This window comes from Agelaius phoeniceus, chromosome 5 (genome assembly GCF_051311805.1).
Source record: "Agelaius phoeniceus isolate bAgePho1 chromosome 5, bAgePho1.hap1, whole genome shotgun sequence".
NCBI lineage: Eukaryota > Metazoa > Chordata > Aves > Passeriformes > Icteridae > Agelaius > Agelaius phoeniceus.
In genome coordinates this window covers 70,787,434-70,794,013 of record NC_135269.1, presented here as the reverse complement: position 1 = coordinate 70,794,013, position 6,580 = coordinate 70,787,434, and the positions used below count along the sequence as shown (strand labels likewise).

Sequence of the window (6,580 nt, the reverse complement as noted above, 5' to 3'; positions counted from 1 at the left end):
GCAGCCTTGGAACTCTTTGGAGAATTCAAACTACTTAAAAACACCAAGTAAGAGTGGGAGCAACCCCTGGGTCAGGAAAGGGATGGCATGGAAAGCATTAGAGCATCCACCAGTGTGACTGCGGTCACAAGGGTTTTCAGGATGAAGAAGAGACGAGAATGTTGACTCCATGATCAGAAGGCTTGATTTATTATTTTATGATATATGTTACATTAGACTATACTAAAAAGCAATAGAAAGGAAAAGGTTTCTTGAGAAGCTAGCTAAGCTAAGAATAGAAAAGAAATGAAATAACAAAGATCTGTGTCTCAGACAGAGCAAGAGCCAGCTCTGCCATGAGTGGTCAAGAAATCCAAACACCCACAGGAGACCAATCATGGGTCTACCTGTTGCATTCCACAGCAGCAGATAACCATTGTTTACTTTTGGTTGCTGAAACTGCAGCTTCTCACAAGGAAAAATCCTAAGAAAGGATTTTTCATGAAAGATGTCTGCGACACACCAGCTCAGATTAGAGTGCTGGGGGGTATCATGAGGAGGTGAAATCTCCACAGATAAATATCTGCAGGGTGTGCTTTGGCAGCAGCCCTCAACTGCACGTTCCAGGGAGACATCTCTGTCGCCCTGATTTTTAAAGATTTTTTTAAGCCTTCTGATGTTTACATTCTTGTAATGAACTTTCTCACGCACTTTCTGTGAATAACTCATTGTTTTGCATTCTTTTATGGAGGAGGAGAAATTTGGTGGACTGTTGGTTTGTCCAGTGCCATTGGAGAGGTGGCACTGTCACCCTCCAATCCACTGTCACTTTCGGGAAATCTGTAAACGTTGGAGAAAATAAACTTCCCTTTTTTCACCTTGAGAACAGCAATGTGTGTGTGGTGCTGTTTTGTGTCCTATAGTGACACATCTCCTTGGTTATGGACCTCCACAGGGCAACCTCTGGGCTCTAGAGCAGGGAAGAGACTCTGATCCTCCACACTGCTCTTCTGTGGCACATCCGAGAGCGAAAAGAGGCTTGAGAAATTCTAAAACCAAGGAAGAGATCAGGAGGAGGCAGTTTCCACGTGGCAGAACCCAATGTGTTTGTTTTGTACTGCTCTGAGGCTTCTCCCTGTAGGAGCAGGGCCAAAAACCACAGGAAAAGATGTTCTTTGAAAAGCAGGCTTTTTGTGCTCATCATTAAAAGGGGCTGTGGGAAGTTACGGCTGAAGGGATGAACCAAAATGCAGAATGAAGTGGAAAACAGCCTGGCATTCAATTATGTTCTCATGAAACCAAGACAAACAGGTTCCTGAGCCCAGCAGTTATCAAAAAATATTCCTCCTTTTTTTCCATTTCTGACTTTGGAACAGCTTGGAGACAACAGCCCCAGACACCTCCTCTGTTTCCTGCCTTGATTTTGGAAAAACAGTGGGTGCCAGACAGCTCACCTGGCCTGGAGGTCACAGGAGTGGTGAGGCACTTTTCTAAATGCACCACCTGAGGGTGGGGGACATGGCACAGGACCAGCTGGAGAGCTGTGCCCCTCTGGGCTGGAATGCAGGCCAGGTGGGACACGCTGGGACATCTCCGGTGGCATTTGCTGGCTGTGTGGGTGCCATGGTTTGATGCTGGTGCAATGCCAGTGCCCCCATGAAAATATATTCTCCTTAATGGCTGCTGTGAGATGTGACCAGACATAGGGCAAAGCAGGCTCCAGCTTAGGAATAAAGGAAAAAAAACTTTATTAACTTACAATATGAACAAAGGAACACACAAAACTCAGAATGAAAACCTTCCAAAAACATTCCTCCTCACCCCAATTTCCAACACAACACAGTGACACAAAACCTTGGATTCTCAATTCAGATACCACCCCTCAGATAGCCAACTCTCAGTTCATCAAGACCCTTTAGATAATCAATTCTCAGTTCATCAAGAGAGGAGTCCCTCTTGTGCCATAGGCTTCCCCAGGAACCTCTTCTGCTTCCATGTCACACATAGCACCACCCAGAGAACATTTGCCATCCTGACATCTTCCTTCCATGTTGTCATGGTTTGATGCTGGCCCAGTGCCAGTGCCCCCATGAAAATATATTCTCCTTAATGGCTGCTGTGAGATGTGACCAGAAATAGGGCAAAGCAGGCTCCAGCTTAGGAATAAAGGAAAAAAAACCCCTTTATTAACTTACAATACATAAAAGAAACACACAGAACTCAGAATGAAAATCTTCCAAAAACATTCCTCCTCCTCTCCCCAGTTTCCATCACCACATGAAATAGAACCTTAGATTCTCAATCCAGTTACCACCCCTCAAATAATCAACCCTCAGTTTATCACCACCCTTGAGATAATCAACTCCCAGTTCATCAAGGAGTCCCTCTTGTACCACAGGCTGCTTCCCCTGGAAACACAGTTGAGACCTTTTGTGTTTCTATGTCACACGTGCACTGCCTGGAGTACATTTACCATTGTGGCATCTTCCTTCCATGTTGTCATGGTTTGATGCTCACCCAATGCCAGGGCCCCCATGGAAATATATTCTCCTTAATGGCTACTGTGAGATGTGACCAGAAATAGGGCAAAGCAGGCTCCAGCTTAGGAATAAAGGAAAAAAAAATATTAACTTACAATATATAAAAGAAACACACAGAACTCAGAATGAAAACCTTCCAAAAACATTCCTCCCCCCACGAAATTTCCAACACAACACAGTGACACAAAACCTTGGATTCTCAATTCAGTTACCACCCTTCAGATAAGCAACTCTCAGTTCATCAAGATCCTTTAGATAATCAATTCTCAGTTCATCAAGAGAAGAGTCCTTCTTTTACCACAGGAAACACAGTTGAGACCTTTTGTGTTTCCATGTCACACGTGGCACTGCCCAGAGATCATTTGCCATCCTGACCTCTTCCTTCCATGCCCAATGCTCTCACCACTGCTCATGGACCAGAGCTGCTTCTAGGGTTCCCCTTTTAAGGGGGAAGGGTCTTGATGAACTGAGAGTTGGTTATCTGAGAGGTGGTAACTGAATTGAGGTTTTTTTGGAACTGTTTTACGCAGTTCCAATAAAAAAGCACAGTCTCTCACTTTCGGGACACCTGTGCCCCCTCAAATTCACCCCCTGGGGCCAAGGGGGTCTTGAGAACAGAGATCTTCACTGAAGGTTGAGGGCACCACCACCCTCCTCACCCATCATCTCTGCTCACACCACTCCTTCTCATGGGCAGCTGGATCCCACTCCTGCAATTCCAGCCATGATGAATGCAGCTGGCTGTCTCATGGAAGCCTTCACCCTCCTTCCTCTGTCATCTGCTCTCTTCAGCCCCATTGAGGGGAAAGCTGAGCTTCCCCCAACTCAGTTTGGAGCATTCCATGTCACACATGGCACCGCCTGGAGATCATTTGCCATCGTGACCTCTTCCTTCCTTGCCCAGTGCTCTCACCACTGCACATGGACCAGAGCTGCTTCCAGGGTTCCCCTTTTAAGGATGCTTTGCCCAGTTCCAAAAAGCACAGTCTCTCACTTTTGGGACACCTGTCCCCGCCCAAATTCACCCCCTGGGGCTGAGGGGTCTTGAGAACAGAGATCTTCACTGAAGGTTGAGGGCACCACCACCCTCCTCACCCCTTGTCTCTGTTCACGCCACTGCTTCTCATGGGCAGCTGGATCCCACTCCTGCAATTCCAGCCATGATGAATGCAGCTGGCTGTCTCATGGAAGCTTCACCCACCCTCCTCTGTCATCTGCTCTCTTCAGCCCCATTGAGGGGAAAGCTGAGCTTCCCCCAACTCAGTGTGCAGCGTGCAAGGAATGGTGATGATGCAGAGCAACCGCTCAGAGAGGAGAGGGTTTTTCCAGGAGACCACATGTTGCTTTTGAGACACTTCTGGGTTCAGTTCTATTGCCACAAGACACTTAATTGCAGGGTGTTCTCCTGTGTTTTTTTCTGGCAGTGATGGGAGCAATTTTAGGCAGCAGTGCATCCTTACAGCACCTGTGGAAGCAGAGTGGTGAAGGCTGCAGAGACAGGTATGTCACATAATGCTTTTGATTTCATTATTAATGCTGTTTTCTGTGCTGCTTTGCACTGTTAGTATAACCAGACTAATAATCAGTATTTTGATCCAACTGCTAATACTGTAATTAAGCCAAAAATAAGAGTTGTTTTTTTTTTTTTCCTGCAGACAGAGTGTATCCTGTTAACAAGATTCTGAGGGTCAGGAAATGAAGGGGCCCTGAACCTGCAGAGCTGCCTCTCTGTGATCAGCCACTTTCTCTTTTTTATCTAAATGAACATGCAAATACATACCACAGGCCCACTCTTTTTGCCAGTTACTCCCTGCAATCCTCTCCAAAACTGGCCTATCATTTTCCAGAAGGCTCAAGAAGAACTGGGTAAAATCTTTGCAGGTTTGTGTCCTTTAAAATTAAAAAATCCTGTGTCTGGGGGACAAAAATGCAGTGAAAAAGATTGGATCAAGATACCCTTGCTCATTAAAGTCAGGAAATGGTACAATCTGTAGGGTCTTAACTTTCAGTCCCAAAATAAAAACGCCTTTTCCTCTCCCTTTTATTTCTTCCCAAGCCGTTTCAACGCTGCTTACTGCTGCAGAAGTGATCCTGATAAACTTTAAAAATGCTGCAGATCCCCTGGCTTTATTGGAATTCCCCGTTACAAAAATATCTCAGCTGAGGACTGAGTGTGCTGGGCACTGAAAGTGCTCAGCTGTGTGCTGCAGCTCTCAAACAGACAGCACAGATTTGCTGTTGGGTCTTGGGTTTTTCAGAGCAGAAGGAATTATTTATTTTTTTTAAGGAAGAAGATTGACAGCTTGTTGAGGGGGATGATCCTTCCTCTCTGCTGAGGCCACATGTGGAATGCTTCCCAGTGCAAGAGAGGCATGGACATGCTGGACATGTAAATATAAATAAAGAAAATCTGTTTAAAGGAATTAAAAAAAAAAACAAAACCAACCAACCAACCAAACAAACAAAAAACAACAAAAAGAATCCAAAAACCCCAAAAAACCAAAAAAAAACCCTAAAAAACCCCCAAAAAACCAAAACACAACACTTATTTCTGTGAAGGTGATTGAGCACTGGAAAAGGTTACTCTGAGAAGCTGTGTCCAGGCTTGGAGCAACCTGGAATAGTGGAAGATGTCCCTGCCCATGTCAGGGGTTTGGAACTGGATGGTCTTTAAGGTCCCTTCCCACCCAAACCAATCAATGATTTAATGTTGCTGTGAAAAACTGGAGTTTTATCCCAAACTATAACCAAAAGCATGAATCATCCACGGAGCCAGATGGGTGACAGCAGGAAAGGAGCTGTGCAGGAATTATTAGACCACTGGTGTTCTTGTGGTATCCAGAAATAAGAGGTATCCCACAGAACCTGATGGAGCAGCCTCTGGAAAGAAGGAGGGATCTCTGTGTGAAGGAGTTTTGATGTTAACTGGTTCTTTTTGACACATTTCTGTCTCCCTGCCACCTGCACAGCCACACTTCAAACACCTCCCCAGCTGGAAATAAGCTGAAAAATAGTAGATGTTTTCCACCTATTAAAGCACTTTCCTAAATAAACCTGGCGTAAGCACCAGGGAGGATGAAGAGGTACTTCATAAAATGACAGTGCTAACATCAGTGGAAATGAGGATAAATTGCCCAGGAATTGGTTTAGGGTGGGAATTGGAGTTAAAACTCACCCTTTGCTGTAGATCAGCCTCCCTTGAGGACCAGAAACAGAAGTGTTAATTTGCCTCCTCCTCACTTGATCTGATGGAGTGAATGTGACAGGGGAGAGAATGACCTTACACCGCAGCTGATCCTGGACACGCTCACAAGATTGTTTCTGAGAGGAAATGTAGAGATCATCTCACTTCTGCAAGAGAAACTCCAGCTCTGCTGTTCATAAAAGCTGTGACTTGGGCTCCAAGCACTCCTGAAGCTGGGAGTGGATTTTTTCCTGGGAGAAGGTCGCTGCAAACTGCAGGAGAAATGCAGAACTGCTTTTACAGAGGCCACAAACCCAATTTTCTTCAGAGCATCTCCATGCTTGTTGTCCATGTGGCAGTAAAGGCTGACATGGCAGCTGAGAATTCATCTTTTCAGAAAGAAAAACTCAGATTCTTTGCCCTTTACAAAAACGTTTAACATCAGGAATTTTCCACTCTCGAGAGTGAGCAGATGGGAGGAACTTCCCTTAAATGCCATCTGCAGCATGACCATAATTTCATAACTCTCTCTGTCATGAAAGATCCCTTTTTAAGTCAAAAGAAGCCTGATCTGGGGGGAAAAAAGGGACATCTGAGCCTGCATTCCTTGTTTCCCTGTATTAGCACACAAAGAGGAGGTAAACACTGTGAATCCAGCTTTGGCAGACTGACAGGTGGCCTGAATAGGTACAGATATTTTTGGTGACATGAAGGAGCATGAGGGCCCCAAGACACCCAGGTTTCTTCCTCCACATCTCCAGTGACCACTCCATGACACCTGATCCTCACCTGTTTCAGGAAAGGGTAATTTTCTCCTTGGAAACTCCTCTCTCTCTCCCCATGGACACTAGAAAGCCCTTGGAAAACCAGCTTGGAT

The 6,580-nt window shown here is 45.3% G+C and overlaps 1 long non-coding RNA gene across 3 annotated transcripts; it reads right to left on the bottom strand.

Moving 5' to 3' along the window:
• Positions 1-1,740: 1,740 nt before the first annotated feature.
• Positions 1,741-6,151, bottom strand: LOC143694175 (uncharacterized). Of its 3 annotated transcripts, none has more exons than XR_013182517.1 (4): positions 5,695-6,151; positions 4,300-4,900; positions 2,453-2,580; positions 1,741-2,135 (listed from the first exon to the last, which is right to left on the bottom strand). It is a non-coding gene; the product is annotated as an uncharacterized LOC143694175 (long non-coding RNA). The 3 variants fall into 3 exon arrangements; XR_013182518.1 differs by having other exon boundaries at positions 1,746-2,135; positions 4,300-4,433; XR_013182519.1 differs by lacking the exon at positions 4,300-4,900 and having other exon boundaries at positions 1,749-2,135.
• Positions 6,152-6,580: the final 429 nt, after the last annotated feature.